This window comes from Perca flavescens, chromosome 10 (genome assembly GCF_004354835.1).
Source record: "Perca flavescens isolate YP-PL-M2 chromosome 10, PFLA_1.0, whole genome shotgun sequence".
Classification (NCBI taxonomy): Eukaryota; Metazoa; Chordata; class Actinopteri; order Perciformes; family Percidae; genus Perca; species Perca flavescens.
The window spans coordinates 12,965,460-12,987,230 of NC_041340.1; the positions used below are offsets into that span (position 1 = coordinate 12,965,460).

Sequence of the window (21,771 nt, forward strand, 5' to 3'; positions counted from 1 at the left end):
TGCCTTTAAACACTGCTTTAATATGCAGTGTATTCAGTATGTATGTCTTATATAATCTTTGTTTATGCGAGGTTCAGTAGCTAATGTTTATTGGAAGTAGTTTAATGTTAAAGTGTCCATAAATGGGATTCAGACAGTTGACTGTTGAAGGCATTGAGGAGAACTGCTTAGCAATGTAATCTGTAATAAGGCATTAAGGACTGTAAGGAATCTGTATTGCATTGAGAAGGGGACATCCTCTGCGAGTGGTAGCCAAATATGAGAAATACATAAGGCAAATACAACAATGAGCGGATTAATTGGTGTGCCTAATTTGCTGAGAGAAACCACAAGTGTGTGGTTATCTTTCTTGCTCTCAACTAATGAAGATGAATATGATGCAAAATTCACTCTGATTTTAAGGTTTCCTGCCTCTTGTGTAACCTGTATTCTGTCTTAGCCTTAACCTCTGCTTTGGTGTGAACTGCCACATGTGACGGTGGCCTTGGTTTACCTGGGAGGCGACTGACAGCTGTTAGAATGAGAATGAGGAGTGACACAGTCAATTAAAGGGCTAGATTCAGTCTGGGCTGACCTTCTGATCAATGCACTTCTATTTAGAGCTGGCAGGCTAGAGACCTGCACTCTTTTTCCAGACTAATAAAGACCGCACCGAAAGCAGCTCCTGGGCTGGACTGCCAATACTTTTAACACCCCCATTGATTTTCATTACTGTTAATGGTTTCTTTGCAAGTGTGAGCCGGATGTTGAGGTGGTTGTTGGTGGGCATGGGTGTAGTCAGAGATTTGGCTTGGGGAAGAGTCATCATATTATGACCCTGGTCAGTGGAATGGCTCAGACAGTTTTTCAGTGTGTTGGAAGCAGGAAAATGTAAAATCATAGAATGAATTTTGCAATAATAATAAATTAACTTGCTCCAGACCTCTAAATTTCTGCCCACATCTCCGATTTGTTCAGCAATTGAAATGGGTTGCTAGAGTCACTACTGATTGGTTTGGTCAAACAAAACAAGAAAGCAGCTAACTGATTCCAGCTTAAATGTGAACATTTTCTAGTTACTTCACCCCTCTATGACAGTAAAGTGAATATCATTGAGTTGTGGACAAAACAAGACATTTGAGGATGTCATCTTGGGCTTTGAAAAACACTAATCAACATTTTTCACCATTTTCTGACATTTCATAGACCAAACAATTACTCAAGAAAATTATCGACCGATTAATCAACAATGAAAATAATCGTTAGTTGCAGCCCTAGTCCCTTTATCAATACAAAGTCAATTCTGAACATCCTGTATAATCCTGACTGAAGAAGCATCTTATATAGCTGTGTATGCAAAACACATCTGCTCTAGCCTTCACTCTTTGGAAATCCAACCACTGTAATGGGGCAACAAGGACCAAGATGAAAAATACGTAGAATTTCTTTTTAATCCCCTGTAACAATCCACTCCGTGCTGGGTCTATAGCGGCTTGTGGGGCTGTTGTTCTCCTCTCTTATGCTGCATTAAATAGCTCTACCTATTTTAGAGCCCTATAGAGCTGTGTGTTATATTCATTCTATGGCTCTAATTAGTGAGCAGCCTGGATTGTAATGCGTCTTTGGGTGATATGATTCTTATTTTGCTTTCTTAGGATCAGTGTTGGGCAAGTTACTTTCAAAATGTAATACATTATAGATTACTAGTTACTGTCATTTGAGAGTAATTAGTTACATTACAATATTACTGTCTCTGAATTGTAATGCGTTACACTACTTTTGCATTACTTTTGAGTTACTTTCACCAAAATAATAGCGGAAGTTTGACTTGGCAGCTAGCTTGTGAATTTCACCACCGGATCAATAAAGTCTCCTCTTTATCCACTTTGATACATCATAGATTATTCATAATATTTTGTGTAATTAATATGGATATGCAAAGTAACTAAAGCTATAAAAAATAAATAAGTAAAACGTACAATATACAAGTAGGAGAAAATGAAAATACTCAATTAAAAGTATCTTATGGTTGTATTGAAGTACGGCATTGTTGTAAAATGTTTATTTAAAGCACTTGAATAAGAAATTCATGTTTTAGTTTAAAACAGTCTAAAGGAAATGGTCAATTATAGTGTGATTAAAACTAACTATTTACATTATTTACAGTACTTGATTTACAGCTGATATGTGAAAAGGTCCACATCCTTATTTTTTTTAACAGTAATATAGTTTTACTGCGAACCGTCACAGGAAGTGCTTTTATTTTGAAGTAGCCTACACGGAAGTTGTCTGTTGTGTACTCTTGCTAGCTTACTGAGATGCAACATGTCCATCATGCTAAGTTGCTCACTTTCTTGTTTGTAAAACTGCAACTGTAATAATTATTACCGTTCATGACAGCAACATATTGAACAGTAAATGGTCACAGTAAAAGACAAGCGTTTTTGGTCGTCATTCGAAGCAGTTCCACTACAGGCATAGTTACTCTCCACGGCTGATAAACTGCAATGATTTACGTGTAACAACCTAAACATTAATTCCCGACATGTTTAAATCTGTCAGCGGCTCGGACACACAGCTGTCCGAGCTGACGTACCGTCACCTGTTGGGACACAGATGTTATGAAATAATACGCACGGCTTTTTTTTTCCTGTGAACAAAGGCTTTTTGGGAAATTCTTAAAAAATGTTGCATTAAAATGCGTTGTACAGTGGGGGAAATAAGTATTTGACCCCTTGCTGATTTTGCAGGTTTGCCCACTTACAAAGAATGCAAAAATCTACAATTTTAATCATATGTACATTCTAACAGTGAAAGACAGAATCCCAAAGAAAATTCCAGAAAATCACATCATATGAATTTATTAAAATTGATAACCATCTGATGAGGAAAAACAAGTATTTGACCCCCTGGACAAACACCATGTTAATATTTTGTAGAAAAGCCATTATTGGCCAGCACAGATGTCAAACGGTTTTTATAGTTGGTGACAAGGTTTGTGCACATTTCGGCAGGGATGTTGGCCCACCCTCCCTGCAGACAGCCTCCAAATCATTCAGGTTCCGAGGTTGTCGCCTGGCAACTCAATTTTAAGCTCCCTCCAAAGATTTTCAATCGGATTCAGGTCTGGAGACTGGCTAGGCCACTCCAGAACCTTGATGTGCTTCTTCTTCAGCCACTCTTTTGTTGCTTTGGCGGTGTGCTTAGGGTCGTTGTCGTGCTGAAACACCCATCCTCGACCCATCTTCAGCTCTCTCACTGAGGGAAGGAGATGTCGGTCCAGAATTCCACGATACATGGCCCCGTCCATCCTCCCCTCAATACGATGGAGTTGTCCCGTCCCCTTGGCTGAAAAGCACCCCCAAAGCATGATGTTGCCACCCCCATGCTTGACGGTGGGGAGGGTGTTCTTTGGGTTGTACTCGGTGTTCTTTGCCCTCCAAACAGTTGAGTTGAGGCCAAAAAGTTCTATTTTGGTCTCATCTGACCACATCACCTTCTTCCAGGCCTCTTCTGAGTCGTCCAGGTGGTGAATGGCGAACTTCATGCGGGCCTGTACATGTTTCTTCTTGAGCAGGGGGACCTTGCGTGCGCTGCAGGATTTCAATCCATGACGGCGTAGTGTGTTACCAACCGTTTCTTTTGTAACTGTGGTCCCAGCTGCCTTCAGTTGATTCATCAGTTCCCCCCTTGTGGTTTTGGGATGATTCCTCACCGTTCGCATGATCAGGGACACCCCACGAGGCAAGATCTTGTGTGGAGGCCCAGACCGAGGGAGGTTGGCGGTGGTGTGGTGCTTCTTCCATTTCCTGATAACTGCACCGACAGTTGATCTTTTCTCTCAAGTTGCTTTCCGATTCTCTTGTAGCCCATCCCAGCCTTGTGCAGATCAACAATCTTGTCCCTGATGTCCGTAGAAAGCTCTTTGGTCTTGCCCATGGTAGTGATGTTGGATGCTGGTTGTTTGGGTGTTCACAGGTGTCTTTTATACAGGTAACGAGGTGAGGCAGGTATATTTGATGTAGATAATTGGTTCGGATTGGGGCTGTGTCTTAAAGAAAGACTAACTGGCTTGTAGGAGCCAGAATACTTGCTGTTTGTCCAGGGGGTCAAATACTTGTTTTTCCTCATCAGATGGTTATCAATTTTAATAAATTCATATGATGTGATTTTCTGGAATTTTCTTTGGGATTCTGTCTTTCACTGTTAGAATGTACATATGATTAAAATTGTAGATTTTTGCATTCTTTGTAAGTGGGCAAACCTGCAAAATCAGCAAGGGGTCAAATACTTATTTCCCCCACTGTAACTCGCGTTACTGAGATTGTAACGGGTAATAATATTACCGAAATTTAATTAGTAATGCGTTATATTACTGCGTTACAGCAAAAAGGAATACATTACTGTAATTGCGTTACTTTTGTAACGCGTTACTCCCAAAACTGCTTAGGATAATTCTTTAAACAGTAGTCTGCTATGGTATGCTGCCTCTGAGTTTTTCTTCCTCACTTAAATGTTCTGGGATTACAGCAACACTGACTACGTTTACATGCACATAATAGTCAGTTTTTATTCCGACTAAGCTGTTTTCTTGGCTAATGAAAGTGAATATTCCACTAATATTCCCGTTTACATGCAGCTGTGCAAAATACGATTTTTTTCAAAGTTTTCCAGCGGTGGTGGACTCATTGGACTGTGCGAACACAGCGTCCCTCCTTCATACCAAAAACTTGCTGATATCCAAGTCTTTGATAATGTTTAAAAGTTGCTCTGTTTCTCCTTCTTATCAGGTAACTGTTGGCTGGTTGGTTTGTTTACATCAACCGTAGCAATGCACAGAGCTGAACGTAAACCGGTAAGAGGCTGTAAACTGGGCGTAAACTGCAGAAAAAACCCAGATTGAGACACATTCTGAGTGTACTGTATACATGTCCAAAGAATGCCTCTAAAACCCAAATAATACCGGAATACCCAACGTCTTAATCGGAAAATGCTATTCGGAATATCCAACCGGAATATGCTGTTGATACATGACCTGTATCAAATTCGGAATATTATCACATTTGGAATAATAGTGGAATATTGGTGTGCATGTAAACATACTTATCATTTCAGAATTCAGTGCTGCACCATGGAAAAACAATGCACGGGATTGTGTAGGTGGGATTGTTTGCCACAGGGTTAGGGTAAAGAAGGTGAAATACAAACAAACCAGGATAAAAGTTTAAAATGCAAAAACAGTGGTTTATGTCCTCATATTCCTCTGAGCTTTGATTGTAGAGGTATGGAAAGGTAATCACAGCAGTAATAACTTTCTCCCCCATCCCAATGCTGGCCAGCTAGGCAGCAAATTAGTACAATGCTACAAGATCCACACACACTACAAGGTATTTTACTTCCAATGTGTGCTTGCATGTATTTGATTGGAAAAAAAACCCTGTGTTTTTTTTAATGACCCAACATTGTGCTGTTGGTTTAACCCTTGTCTTCCCGTCAACCTTTTTTCTTTTTTTTTTTCAACATTTTTGTTTTGTTGTTGTTTTGTTAAATTTTTGCTTCTACACATTTTCACCGCTCATTTCTAAGTCCCGTATTTTCTGATATAAAACAAAAATTGAAAACGGGTCAATTTCACCTGAAGTCAACACAAGGGTTAAAAAGGCCAGAAACCAATGTTTTGCCTGATCCCTCTGCGATAGGATCTCCCTCAGCAGTGGTCTCATTGAAATGAGTGAAGAAGCTTGAGCTTTTGCAGCAGTGCTGTTGTCAGTGTGAAAGCTGCCTTAGGCTGAAAACTGAAATGTTCTATATCAAAATTGACTTAATGGTGAATGCTTTAGTTCCAAAGTTCTAAAGCTGAGTGAGAACCAATGTTTTTTTCTTCAGCAGTGTGGACTTCATTTTCTACATTTGTGTTTTGCAGGATCAAATATGAAGCCAAACTACTGCAACGTCCTTTTTGCCAGAGTGCAGTGGCCTGGTACTTCAGAGAATCGGTTCTATGATGTCAACAACACAGGTACAATCTCCATGGCATTCAAGATCCATTCTGTTCAAATCTGAGTAAGACAGTGATCCATCCACCACTGCCTTATGCAGTGTATTTTTCCTTCGATCCTTTAGGTTTTATCAGCACGTCTCTAAAGTGATGTTCTTGTTATTAATTCAAATGTTCACTTTACAATTCACCATTTAACAATCTTTCTTTTTCGGTATTTCGTTCAATTTCCACCATTTCCCAAATAAAACAAAATCCTGCGTGGGTTAAGTGCAGAGTTTCCGCTAGAAAAAAATTGGTGGGTTATGTGACCTGTAAGGTTTCATTTTACCAGTCAAATGGGAAAAGTTTCGGTCAAATGTTTTCCTGTTTATTTTGCTTAAAAACAATTGATAGGCAGGCTATAAAGAATAATATAATCAAGGGATGTAGATTCATACTATTTTTATGAATGTAGGCTACTTGCTACAGGCAGAGAGGGAAAAAGAATTAAAACAATGCACATAATTGTGCCGATCTGAATTAAAATAGGCCTACTTTCCATTTGCTAGGCTGAGGAAATAAAACAATACAAACTACAGTATAAACAAACTGGCTCATAAAATTATCAAGTGCCGACTTGAATCAAAATAATTGTAAATAAGTGTATTTCGGCAGCTCGTGATGCACATAAGCCTCTGCCTTCCCCAAGGCGACTTTGCTGCCCTGTTTTGATGCGGGTCTGCAGGGAGAAGCCTCTCTCTGCTGGCACACTGGAGACGGGTTTTACGCATGCTACCTTGGCCAGTATGACCCACTCTGGATAGATTTTTACCATAATCCCAATAAGTACCTTGCAGGCTGTTGAGAAAAGTCAAGCCTCCGTAACCACGGAGAGCTGTCATCATATGGCATCTTGATGTGCGTCTGTGGCATTCACGTTAATGGGAGGGGCTGTAGCTGGCGTCGACTCGTCCTCGCTGGCAATTTCTTGGCTTCATATACGTTAAGGCGGGGACACACAGGGCCGATAATTGGCTGTTGGACAGTCTGGCGAGGTCAGTGACTCAAGTCTGTTCGGTGTCCCTTGCCGTCGTCAGTCTGGGGGTCTGTCGGCCTTCATTTTGGCCGACCTGACATGTTCAATCGGAGACAGGGCAGTCGGGACTCACCCGGAAATGGCGAGCGGAATGAGCGTGACTAGAGTCTCTCAAAATCTGACGAAAATCTTTGTTGAGCTGAACTGAAGACAGATTCAGCAACTGCATGGCCTATTTCTCGCTTAAATTGTTTTCAGAAACATGTTTCAGTGAACTATTTTAGTACAATATGAGATCGTATTCTGAACAAGCCGCCATGACAGTCTGGCTTTGAATTTCCGGAGAAAACAAACCCATGTGACGCGTTTGTCCAATCAGCTGCCGGTTTTCATTTCTTGGGCAACAATACAGAGTAGCGCCGCCTGCTGCTATGGAGACATATTACGTTTCTCAAGTCGGTGTCGCCTCAGTGTGTCCCGAGGCAGTTTTTTGGACCTTGGGGACCCGACTGATCATCTCGACTGGCTTTTCTGTCGACGGTCGGCCGGCTGGCTGGTGTGTCCCGGCCTTTAGACCGGCCGCTGCTTGGTGTTATGAAGTAATTCACAATATTTCCCTGTTTCACCAGGGCTTGGGCTTTGACTTTCCCGCTTTTCTACGCTAGTCTTCTGCATTCAATCAGAGCGAGAACGCGACATTTAGTATAAATGTAAAATCACTGTAGCCTATTTTAACACAATTCAAATTGTGCAGAGGGAATTATTTCCACCAGTCATTCTGACCGGAGACGATTAGAATTGGGTCCACATCATTATGTTCCGGTCAATGACAACGGAAACTCAGGTTAAATGATTAGTTCAAATTATTTCCGTCATATTTACATCTCAAGTGTCATTCTGCTGGGAGAGTTTGTTGCTTACTTTTCTTTTTTCTTTTTAAGGTGGACACTTGTACCTGTAAATTCATGTTAGCCAAGAGCGCCTACACAAACAGCTGCGATGTAGTTAGGGTTTAATGTCTTAATGTCAAAGATTTGAAGCAATTCAATTTAAGTCGAAATGTCCTTCACTACAAAGTAGTACACCAAGGTAAAACAGTGCTTAAAGTATTTTTGCTTGCAGGATATCTGCTGTTCTTTGTTGTCCCAGAGGCTCAGGTGCTGCTTGCCTCTCAGGCTATTAATACTGGAATCTGCCTTCAGATTCAGCAGCAGATAACAGCAGCGGTATCTCCTCTAATTGCCTGTGGCCTAAGAACTACTAACTACTGGAGATGTTGGCTGCATGCCAAATAGTTTTCCCCAACTAAATTATGTGCCCGAGTTTGGGCCCATGCACAAATTAGAGCCCTGTTCATTTGAATATACTGCAGTGTTTTTTTTTTTTTCTGTCCATGGCATAATTATCTAGCCTCTGTTTTAATGTAGGAATTAAAGGCATATCACCATAATATCTCTTAAAATTATAACCTAATTTGGAGAAAAAAAATGCATGGTCAGGATTGCTGAACAACATTCTACTGAGCAAACAGTCTCTGATTTGGCATTAAAATGACCATTTTAGTTAAATTGTAACTGAACAGGCAGTACTGCGTTATTGTGTAGTCCTATTGGGATCATAAACTCATATATTAGCTGGTTGCTGATTAAGTCCTCATTCTAATTTTACACATGCCAAATGTCCATGTGATACTCAGTAGACAGTATTATGTCCTAGTTTAATACCCAATGTGGAAGCAAATAGGTCAAAGCTCCCGTTTTTAACTGGTCACAGAAGAATCTCCGCCACTGCAGCTTTTTAAAAAAAAATAAACTACTTTCAAGGTGAAAGATTGGATTAAAGCAAGGACTTTCTTCACGCTGTTAGTTGAGAGTTTTGCATCACAGCAAGAATCCTTTGTCACTGTAAGATATTTTTCAGTTTCTGGTCATCCTGTCTCTAAAAACACCCACTAGAGCCGCCTGTAAGATGTGATAAGAGCTTTTCCTGTTCTCTTTTTATCTAAATCATATTCAAAATACTGATGTGCTGTTGTCTTAGATTTTTGCTGAGAGCAGTTTACTTGACTCGGCACAGCAACTTAACACACACACATGCCATAGAATTGTTCGTCAACCTCTTACTGGTTATTACTGAAAACAGCTATTTGACATTTGAGAGCAGCCCAGATACTACTGTCTATATGAAATGGAGAGGATATTACCTGTTATTCAGTTAGTAGTGCGGACATTTTACAGACCAGGACAAATCGCTGTCAATTTCTCATTTAACATTCTGATGGAGCCATTTTCTGTTAAGTGCTATGTGCATTTTGCTACTGCTATTCTCTATCTCCTGTCTGTTTTGCATGGTTTACACTTTAATACTCTACTGTGAGAGGGTGAAAGCATGCATTAAGGTGTGTAGGGGGAGTAATAGTAGAGGTCCACTGCTCTGAGCTCTTTTTCAATAAATCAAAAATAACCAAACAATAACACATACCTCCACTTTTTGTCTTAAATTTAGAGCCTCATTGACTGCCCAAGGCTCTCATCAGGGATTTATATGAATAGTGTGAAGGCAGGTTGGCAGTTAAAGCACAGCATTTATTGACAGAAGGCAGATACAATTAATTTCAAATTTCTTGTATGTGTGTGGTTTAAACTCTGCAACAAGATAACAAAAACCTCTTTAGGCCTAACAATAAATCAGAACATGAACATAAATTGTGTGCATGAAGGGGCAATCAAAACAACATTAAAGTATATCAATTTACAGGGCGCACACATCATGGTTGAGGTGGAAAAGAGTGAACAAAGGGAGGAAGGCTGTATATATAGCCTTTAATTGGGGTGATAATTGCACCTGAATGGGGCGTTTTTTTCCCATGCAGAAATGGTTTGGAGACAGTTAACCTCCCTGTCTCAGGTGTGGTCAGGTGGCCTCTGCTTGGGGACTTTTAAAGCAACTTTTCCCGCTTTGGTCCCCCTACAGGTTGGAAGCGGAATTGTCCATTACATTACATTATGCAAGTTTGCCCAATCGGGTAGCGGATCTGTAGTTGAACTGGACAATGTAATTTAATGGATAATTCCGCTTCCAACCTGTAGGGGGACCGAAGCGGGAAAAGTTACATAGTGTTGCTTTAAATGTAAGCAACAATGGAGATAATATCTTGTCTAACCCCTTTCAAGGAGTCCGATGCGATATTTCTGTATCTAAGCTGCACAGTCTGACAGGCAAACCAATACTCAAGTAGTTTTTCTCGACAAATTGGGTGTAACGTTCAATAGGCATCTAAGAAAAGTGTGAATTTGATAGAATTGCAGCTGCTGTAACTGCCACTGATTTCTTTTAGAGCAAAGAAAGCATTTTTTTTAGGATTGTTCATATTTGTTAACCTCTTGCCCAAACCGACATGCCATTCACAGCAGCAGACTAATATTAGCAGTCAACTTTGCTCCAGGTTTTAGTCTATTTCGCTTAACTCTCTTGTGACACATACACACACACACACACACACACACACACACACACACACACACACACACACACACACACACACACACACACACACACACAGAGTCAGTAAATTAGCTTCACCTGTTTCCCAGGCTCAGTACTAAACTAACTCTTTCTTATCTAAGAGAGAACAGATGTGATTGCCAGAATACTCGGCACCCTTTCACATCAGCGAATACAGCCTAACTTTCATGACAGTCGCTCAAAAGCAACATACAAGCCAAGTTAATGGAACTCGTGCAGTCTCAATTCATAATAAACTTAATAAATATTGGTCATTAATCTTTAACTCTTATATCTAACCTATTTTTTTTTATCATCATTAGAGCCCACTGCCTTCCCAGTGCTAATCTCTATTTTGTTTGAATATATTGTAAGTGCAGAATATGAGAAGCAAGTGGGCAAAGCCATACAGTCTAAAAGTAGTACAGTCACAAGTTGGTTCAAAGAACACATCACGAAAATCTTTTAATGTCTTTTTCTCTAGCATTTTCCACAGCAGCAATTTTTGTGATGGTGGTAGCTAATTACAATATCTTCGACTCATCTCTGCCTCCAGCCTTTTGTATTTTGGAAAAAGAATTCTGGAGCTTGACGCACGCACGCACGCACGCACGCACACACACACACACACACACACACACACACACACACACACACACACACACACACACACACACACACACACACACACACACACACACACACACTCCAGCTCTCTCTTCCAACAAATATGAAGTCACATGCAGTATTTTAGTTGTTTTACTCAGTATTTTTAACAAATCAGCAACACTTTTCCAAAGTGTGCTCTAAGGTTTAATTTGGTCTCTTAGGGGAAGTTTTTGGAGCTGCTATCTTTAATATGGTAGGAATGTGAGGGCAGGCTCCCCTTCAGTCAAAGAAAGTCTTGACTAGTGGATATCTGCTTGTTAGAAATTCCACCATTTTGGAATGAATATTTAAAGGAATAGTTTGACATCTTGGTACATTTTAGGGAAATATGCTTATTTATAATTGTTTTAATCAATCAATCACTGCATTTTATTTGTCACATGAAATCGTACGAGGTACATTTCCAGTGAAATGTTATCCCAGTTGAAGGAACTGATGGCATCGGCTCCTTCAACTTGTGCATGATTCATTATAAAGCAGAATGTGGGATGACAAGTGTCATCTGGTTGAATGGCACCATGACTTCAGGATCCAGCCAAGTCTCAGTGAAAGAACACCCCAGCTCCCAACATCCCGCTGGAAACCGAGGACACCCACTTTGTTTTCCGATGCCCGCACACTGGCTAGCAGGACGCCCAGCAGAGATTCCTCCTCACTTACCTCACCTCACTTAGAGATGGTCTTGCTTGTCCACATAGTCAGGATCGTAGCCATAGTTCATAGCTGATAAGCCATCCTTACCTTTTCCTCTGTGTTTACTCTTTGACCGTTTAAAACTTTGACCGGCCAGGATAGCACCTTGTGTCCAAAAGTTAAAAATCTGCCTACATGTACCACCTCTAAAGCTCAGTAATAACATACCTTGTTTGCTTAATGTGGACCAAAACCAAATGTCTCGGCTGAGAAATAGTCTGGCACATAATCAATCTTCTCTCTGTTCATACATGTGGGCTCAAAGAAGCAGGCTCTCTCTTCCCTCTCACAAGCCTGAAGTGTGTGGATGTGTTTAGTTAAGCACATAATTTACATACTTGGCTGTGATTGGACAATTGTTTTTCCCCATTGCCACTGTACTGGTGTACAACAAAGTAGTTAATTTCCCTAGCAATGCGTTCCCATCATTCCCCAGTTCCAGCACTTGGTTATAATTCAGTCACATTGAATGGGGAAGCCTTTTACTGCGATGACTGCCATTTTCTTCATTTGTTTAAGGTGCTTTTACTTAGCAGCTGAGCTGATAGCTCCAACTCAACTAACAGCTGTCTAGTCTTTATAATTTTGGTGAGAATGAAAGACTCCAAGTTCAGTAACGGCAACATATAAACTGTCACTATGGTTGTATGAACTGTGATAATGGGTCTGATATGTAATTTCTGAATGAAATCAAATTCTTTACTTTTATTGGATCTGTTAAACACAGTGACACGTTAATTTCATTTGGTGACATGTTCATTACTGTGTGAAACGGTCTCTGAAATGAAATATTGGTGCCACCAAATTACGAGCCTGTGCCATTAATGGGAAAATGTCAGCCACGGCAAGAGCAAAAAAAAAATAGAGCTCTTTGGGGATTTTTTTAAACCACTCGTTGCCTGGTTTAATTGCAGTGTGGTTTACTACACAATTGTAAGATTACTACTTTTAGAATTTAGAGTTTGCAGAGCAGATATGACACAAAGTATATTTCAGTACATGCCCACGTTTACTCGCAAGCCATTAAGCTAGATGTGCTGCTGTTTGTCCTTTGTAGATTTTGGTTGATCTGTTGGTTTTTGTGATGTCTGACACCCCCAACTCGGACTTGTGCGTAATCAAAGGCTTTATTGCAGTCCTATCTAGCATTAAATGTATATAGGTCACAGTTTTATTGTCAGCTGGGAAAAATATTTGTTATTTATGTCAAGTTATCATCATAAAAAATGTCTCAGGTGTCATATTTATGGCTTTCAAATCGTCTCACAAAACCTTAAAAAAGTCACATCTTTGATATATATTCACTTTAAAAACACACATACAATCCAGGTCATGTTTAAACCGCCATGTACTGTATTTGTGTTACCCTGACACATTGAGGCGATTCTCTCCTGGCTGAAGGAGCATACAGTGGCAGAGGACATTGTCATTAGTTCACTTCTCTGGGAAATCCTTACAGGGAAAAGGAAGGCAGTGGCCCTTTTTTTACTTACCATGGGAGCGTCACACAGATCTGCCTCACACTGGGTCTCTGTTTCTCTGCTCCTGGTGTAAATTATTGTCAAAGTATAAATAGGCTGACAGTCTGGCAGGGCCAGGTGGTCTTATCTGTGAGTTCAGTGTCCTGCTCCCTGCCTGGCAAGGTGGCTGGGTGGGTGTTTGTCCCCACATTAACATTGGCCTTAATACCCACAGTTAGGCTAGTTTTTGTATTGACAAAAAGGTGGCCAGATACTTTTAAAATATTGTATACATAGACACCTGATCTTTCAATAATTGAAAGGCATAATATCAAATGTATTACAATTTGTGGCTTAAAATGAACATATTTTTTGTTCACTTAGGACATTTGAAACAGTGTGAAGTAAAAACTAGAGCTGCAACAATGAATCCATCAGTTGATTGATAGAAAATTAACTATTTTAATAAGTTATGTTAATTGATTAAACGTTTAAGTATTTTTTCAAGCAAATGTTTAATTTAAGTTTCAGTTTAGCTTCAGCTTCTCAATTGTACAAAAAAATAAAAGTGCAGATTTTTCTCGTCTTAGCAGACTGAACATTTTTGTCTTTGGACTGCCAGACAAAACAAAGCATTTATAGAGTTGACTGTTTTGATAAATGAGTTTCAGCCCAACTGATCCGCGCTTGTTTCTTAAAGGAACACGCCGACTTATTGGGAATTTAGCTTATTCACCGTAACCCCCAGAGTTAGACAAGTCGATAGATACCCTTCTCATCTCCGTGCGTGCTGTAATGCTGTCTGACGGCTCCAGCGGCATCAGGCCAGCACAGAACCTGCAGGTGACTGGTTCCAGTAATCCTACTGCTCCGAATAAGTGACAAAATAACGCCAACATGTTCCTATTTACATGTTGTGATTTATAAGTCTGGCGTGTACAAAAATAACGTAACATGAGACACAGCCGTTTTCTAACTGTAAACAAACCGGGAACTATATTCTCAGGCGGAAGAATATAGTACTTGGGCGGAGTGATATGCTCGCAGCAAGCCTGTCTGAGAATATAGTTCCCGGTTTGTTTACTGTCAGAAGACGGCTGTGTCTCATGTTACGTTGTTTTTTGTACACGCTGTAACTATACAAATCACAACATGTAAATAGGAACATGTTGGCGTTATTTTGTCACTTTTGTCACAATTCGGAGCAGTAGGCCAGTTGGAACCAGTTACCTGTAGGATCTGTGCTGGGCTAAGCTAATGCTGGAACCGTCAGACAGCCTTACAGCACGCACGGAGATGAGAAGGGTATGTATCGACTTGTCTTACTCTGGGGGTTACGGTGAATAAGCTAAATTCCCAATAAGTCGGTGTGTTCCTTTAAGACGACATTTGTTTTGTTTACATTCACGTCATCATGTGTGTTATTCATGTCAAATAAGCTGAAAAGTAGAATTTAACAGTTTTCTACCCATATTTAATATTTATTGTGCTGTAAATTATTATAATTATAAGGAGAGACAATATTAGTGCATTCAATTATGCCTCCTTGTACCCAATCTCTTGCCACCTGGAAACAGTATGGCTGCTGAATATTCAGCATAACAAGGTTTTCCCCTTGGTGACAGTTTTGAGGCAGCAGCAGCAACTACAAGCATCATTACTGTGTGGGTTACTACAACCTGCCTGCCACAGATTTTCTTTTGGGGATTTCTTTTCTTTATTGTGTACAGTAATCATTACATGCAATCTTTTCAAGCCTCTGTGCAGTTTTTACGGAACTTTCATCAACATTTCCTTCTAACTTAGCAATGTCTTTTGTTCAGCCTCTGGTTTAAACATGCTAAATTGCTTTGATACATGTACAGAGCTGCTGGTTATGCTGATAATGCTGCAAAAGAAGAATACTATAATTTCCATCAGTTATTTTCCCATTAAAGCTGTTTAGGTGGCCATCCCAGTCCAACTTCTCCCCCTAGTTTTGCCTTGTTCCTATGTTGTCGTGACCATTTCCCCCGTCATCACTTTCCCCCAACTTCAGCTGTTTCCAATCAGAGGTGCCAACATGTCACCAGCAGCTCTAAATCCTAATAACTATGGGAACATTTTCTCTAACATCTGCAGCAAACATGAAGCCTGCTGGGCTGCTGGGGGAACAGAGGGAGGTTTATCTGGGATGTGATGCCTTGCCTCCATCACCATGCCAATAGAGACAGCAGGACCGAGTTTTGCACTTCACAGCTAGATAAGGCTCCCAGACAAAGAATCACTGCAGCTAGACCCCACTTACTACAAAGGAGGGAGTAGGGGACACACTATGTGACTCATAACCCTTGACAGTTTGCTCCAGTTAAATACTTTACTTTTAGCCTCTGAGTTGCTAGTATTAATTACGGGTGTTAAAGCCAAAGGTATTCATTATACTAAATTCTTCTCAAAGAAATCCAGCTTTAGGGAAATGAGTTGGACCTCATTTCCAAGGACTAGTAGGCTGAACATATATTCACAAGTAGACCGAACATATTATAATCTTGTGATTAAGCATGTGTAGGAAATTACTGAGCTTACATTGCTCTGTCAGGCTCCAAGGTTAACTAGGCTGGGCACATAATCACCACATTAACTGCCTGATTTGCTTTATTATTTAGCATTTGCCATTTTTGGCAATTATGCAAATGTCCTATTCACACTTTACTCTGACTCTCATTGTGCACATTTAACATGGTTACAGATCATGCCTCAGAATAAGACTGTAGTTCATAGTTTAGCTTTTCATATTTCTTTCATTTGTTCGGTTTTCCAACAGTCAGCATGTTATGTAACTGGTTTCTTAAGCTGAATTTATAGTTCTGTTTTAATGGTTAGAGTGGCTACGGAAATACCATGGGGGGACTGTAGGAACTATGCTTGACTCCTTGTTTTTTCCCCTGCAAGTTTCTGTTGGCGATAGAGATTGTTGAGAGTGAAGACAACAATAAGCAATTTAAAGAAAGCCTCATATTATTATTATTATTATTATTATTATTATTATTATAGTATTTTGCTTTTAAGTACCACAAATTTAGTAAAACCATCTTGACTTTCTCCTCATCGTGATCTTTGGTTTCTATCACAGTGAATCAATACTGTCTTAATACTGCATTGTACTGTGCTCAAAATCTTTAGGATATGCACCATTACACACTTGATACAAAATTTGGGAAATGCCCAAGTGTGTTTTCTGTGTGTGGGATGACTAAAGATGGTGTGCAGACTAAAGAATATTCAAGCAAAAGTGTGCGTGCCTACAATTATGTAAAAAAATAATTGAATCACTTCTCTCGGTAGTTTTGGATGCTTGCATACCAGCATTTATATCAACAATTAAGGCGCAGATTTTTAGTTCTTTTTTCCACATTTGCAAGGAGCTTACGTCAGCCAGTGCCTTCCTTTCACAATGTCCTTAGGCCACATGAATATGCAATGCACCTTTACAAGTCCTTGTGGGATGAAGCCACATTCAGACATCTGGACGTTTTTGTTTGGTTAACCATGGCAAGCAAAGTGCCACAAGATGCCTAGGCCATCCAGTCTGTCAACATGAAGAGTGGATTACTCTGATATGACCAGGAATAATGCAGGGTAGGATAGGGTCTGCATCCTTTTCCACATTCTACAACATTTTTTTATTAATTAATTAATTTAAGTAATTGTTCAGTTAATGTATTTGGCCATGAACAACAGAAATGTATCTAAGCAGACAGGGTTAAACTTTCCTGAATACTACAAGCCTTGTATTAAAAACCGAAGTCTGGGATAGTGAATGGGTAATCCATTATAGGTATTTACTGTATTACACAGTGGCTTCGAACACAGTATTGGTCTATTACTACGCCAATGCCTAAGCATGAAAAAAAGAAAGCCATTTACTCAGATTCCTTGAATGAAACTCATTTGGCATGGGTCATCTCATGCGACCAACATTTTTAGCTGAAAGTAAATAGAGAAAATAGAGTAATTCAGATGATTTTGTTATTTATTGTGTGTGTCGGCAAAAGTGTTTGTGCTTGTCTGGCAAGAAATTAACTTAGTCACAGTGGCCCTAGACAATAGCAGGCAGGAATTGCTGAGCCTGATGTTGCACTCAGGGAACAGTCAAGTCATTTCGCTCCAGCAGCCCACTTAATAGCTTTGGCTGATGCAGAGTTTGGAAATCCATCAGTCAATTGGACCAGACAGAGATGAGCAGTCTTGTGAGTGTCAGTGTGCTTAGTATGTGAAGAAACGGATAGCAGGACAATGGAGCTACTCTCATTATGAGATTGAGTCATATAGAACGTGTTTACACTTGGTTTTTAAAATGTGTCTTGAGTGATCGGATCACAAGTGGACAGCGCTAAATAGAAGTGTAAACAACCACCGACTTGTGATCCGATCAGTCAAACTACTTGCCGAGATGGTCTGGGACTCATTTGACCACATACAGTATCTTGTGTAAATGCTAGGGGTGTGCATCTCTCACTTATAAGATGATCCGATACGTATCTAGATACATGGGCTACAATACGGTTCAGAGATGATACAGTTTAGTATGGAACAATTCAGTGTGGGGGACCAGGGAATAGCAAAGCTAAGACATGCTAATAGTTCTTCAATTTAATTAGCTAGCCACTTAAAACACACCAAATAAACACATCAGCTCCAAAATAAATAAAACAGCCTCCTTGCAGCTTTAACAAAGTCCTTTAAGGCAAGTCATGCCACTCGGCCGCCATCTTGGCAACGCCTCCGGGCAGCTATTTCGGACTAACAAGACCAGGCTCCTATCTAAATGAATGGGCAGAGAGTCAGAACTGCACTTTCACTGGTCATCGGGGCATAAAAACTACATGTATAGAAACAGCAGTAGAATATGATAAAAATCGCTGAAAAAGTTTGATGACTTTGCCCCAAAATAAGGTTTAAAACGCCTTTTCTCCCCACAGGTTATACTGTTACTACGCATGCGCAAGGGTTCACGACACCAGCTTCATTTAGACGATAGGCTTAAATGTTTCCCAGCTTGACTGTTAAAAAGCAGATGATTGGCTTTCCAGCGGGAGGGGCGGGACATGTCCATACAACCGCCATCTTTCCCGTTACGGGTTTTCCTTATTTAGTTGTATTGAGGATTGAGGAAGTGGCATGTCTCTTCTAAATAGTCTCTGGCTTTAATCTGTAACTCAAACATAGGTCTACGTTACACAGCCATTGTGAGCACTTCAATTATAATCATATAACATTACAGTATTACGCAAGTACACATGAGCACAATAATACTGTTGTGAGCGTTAGCATGCGGCTAGCTGACTTTTATGCTAATGTAATTGAACATCTTAGAACATGTAAATGTCAATATAAACCTAACACACCCAAATACATATCTATATATATTTATACCAGTCTACTCACATGTTTATGAACGCACACGTGGATGGATGACTCACAGACCACAGCTAGTACAATTTACAATATCCACAATGTATTCCTCGCACCGCTAACTCCAAAAATGAAACCTTGCAGTTGGCAAGTGTTTTTTCTGTTAACCCAAACACAGGCGCTGATTGGCTGATCCCTGCCACCCTGAACATGAATGACCAAGTCCTTCATCACACACATGGCGAGGCTTTTGTCTCCCTGGCACACAAACACACATCTGTCTCTTTAAACGGCATCGCAAACACCGCAGCAGCTTCGTTGAATTGACAGCAAAGCTTCAGTCAACCAATTTGTAACATTAAAACCAGGCCATCGCCCGAATCTTGGTCCATTTAAATCAATCCAGGGGTCCGTGTATCGTTGTAGTTGTATATGTGATAATACAACTGGATACTGATTCATATCTGTCAATCTTTACACCCTTAGTAAACAGCGATATCTCCAGCTGTACCAACAACACCGCTAACGTGACTGCTAAAGAGCTAAAAACACTTGTGTGCACAAAACGTAGCAAACTAAATGTAGCCTAAGGCTATGTTCACACTTGGCGTCTTTTTTGACAAGAAAAAGTTGACTAGGGCGCTTTTGTAATAAAAATAAAACAACTGAATTTTGGTTCCAAAAAGCAGCCGACAGCATCTTTGTTGCAAAACAACAGCTACTGCTACGGTATCCTAGAGTGCTTTGTGGAGCGGTGCTAACGTTAGATAAAACAAAGCAGTGGAGTGAGCTAGAGAAATAACAGAGAGAGGGAGCGGTGCTAATTAGACATTAGACAACTACATTAGATAAAACAAAGTGAGTTCCCTGAACAGAGAGCACTCTCGGTCATACCATATAACTTGCTGTGCTCAGACTCAATTTTTTCTTGTTGTTATGGAAATGACAGGTCTGGCTACTCTGCTTGTCATGACGTAGGGTGTTTTTTTTTCTTTCAGAAAAGTTGAAAAAAGTTGGCGTGGTGTTTAACCTGTTAACATCCACCTCTTTTGCCTGATTTTCGCCTATTTCTCGTTCCCAAAGGGAAACGCTTATAACAGAAGAACTGTAAGGCCAAAATACATGTATGAGGCATCATTTGAAACCTAATTTCTTCTACTTTATAGACATGTGCTTGATTAGCATGTGATTAAAACAGAACATACACTACAGCAGTTCAAACATGGTTAAAAATAGTTATTTTGGTCCGGTCTAAAAAAAATGTAATTTTTGAAAAAAAATAACAAAAAAAATACTTTGTGCCACACTATGCAGGACACAACACAAACCTTCTACACCTTGTCAAGAAGACCTATATAAAGTTTCAGAACTCTAGTCCTAACCTAGTGGGAGCTAGGGAGTTTTCAGTATTTGGTATAACAAGTGTCACTGGTGTGCCAAAACCTCTCCAAAACTTCTCAAAGTGACCAAATGTTGCTAAATGCTTTTACTCACTTCTATGCTATTAGAAAAAACATACGAAATACTTAAAATGACTTAAAAAACCTTTTTACATTCATTCAAACACTGTTGATCATATTTTTTTCTCATAAATCACATGTATGCGCATGCTGGCTCTGGGAAGCGGGGCTTAGGTCTGTTACCCATTCATTTGGACTGGTTCCCATTGGATATTCCTATCATGCTATATACCGTTGGAAAGGGAATGTGATTGGCTACAACTGCCATGATTGACGTGTTGATAGCCAATGACAGCTTTTTCTAAGATGGCTGCTCAGAGAGATGACGCGCGCGTATTGACGCCCCACAGTGGGAGCGCTTGTTTGGGCGTCCGGGTTGTCCCGGGTGAAAACTTAACAGAAAAAGGTGGGGATAATTTCATTGTGTAGGCAGCAACCTGAGGAAAACAATTATACCCAGCAACACGGTGCAGGGCAAGGAGAAATATATTATTTCAGACGGAACGAGATCGGCTAATGAAGTTAGCAGACAGTTAGCGGACAATTAGCATGGGTTCTACAGGACAATATTCATAACCTGGATTAATTCTTGTGAAAAAACCTTGTTATCCTTTTGATCTGTGGACACTTACGGACTAGAGGAATATATATAAGCCAGGAATGGACGCGGATTGAGCGTTTAGGACAGCGTACAGGTAGGGAAGCATCATCATTTTTTTTTTTTTCAAATAGCATGAGCACTAAGATAATGAATAATGCTTTGGTGCTTATGATTTCAGTAAAATGAACTGAATGATTCAATTGCAGAGAATTTTACGAATCAAACGATATACAGCATGTCCATATTGACAAAAGTTTTGAACTTTTGTGGTTAAATACTATTATGTAACACATCAGAACACGTCTGTTAACCCCCACCGGCCCGTCGGCGGGCCGGTGGGGGTTAACAGGTTAAAAAAAGCTCTCAGGACGTTTAATTTCGAACCTTTGTTGTTTTTTACCATGACCCAATTCTTTTCCTAATTTTAACCTTAAAAGTTAGGGGAACTCCACCAATTTTACAGATCAAAGTCTGTTTACAGGTCTTGGGGAGTACTACTGCATTCGTGGCTTCAGAGGGAGTTGCTTGAAAAAGTGATGTCACTTGAATCAGTGTCGGTTGGGGCTGAAGACTACAAGTTTAAAAATGAAAGAAATCTACAATACCAACCCAAAGCAAAATTACATATTTGGGCAACACCATCCATGCATCGCTACAGCGAGTTGTCCAGGACAACTATGAAACTATACTAAGTAGTGTTCAAAGGGATCTGACTAATTGGTCTGTGCTGCCGGCATAGCTACGGTCCAGGATTGCTGTGGTTAAAATGAACATAGTTCCTCGTGTGAACTTCTTAAGTACAATGATCCCCTTACCCCCACCGATACATTTCTGGAAGAAACTTGATGCCGTAATCCGGCAGTATATTTGGAATAGTAAACAACCTAGGCTAAATACTCTACCTTGCAACGTACCATGGACACGGGAGGCCTGGCCCTCCCCAACCTTAAAGTGTACCATAAAGCCTTTCAGCTATGGGCCCTCAGAGTGTGGAT

At 40.2% G+C, this 21,771-nt stretch overlaps 1 protein-coding gene across 5 annotated transcripts in view; it reads left to right on the plus strand.

Moving 5' to 3' along the window:
- The window catches only part of enox2 (ecto-NOX disulfide-thiol exchanger 2), a 189,522-nt gene that overhangs the window by 11,997 nt on the left and 155,754 nt on the right, over window positions 1-21,771 (plus strand). For 4 of the 5 annotated variants that reach the window (XM_028589142.1, XM_028589138.1, XM_028589137.1 and 1 more), the window contains one exon: window positions 5,903-5,998. The exons of the other annotated variant lie outside the window; for it this stretch is intronic. The gene's annotated coding sequence lies outside the window, so the exon portion shown is untranslated. The remainder of the gene's footprint in view (window positions 1-5,902; window positions 5,999-21,771) is intronic. 5 annotated transcript variants of the gene reach the window in all.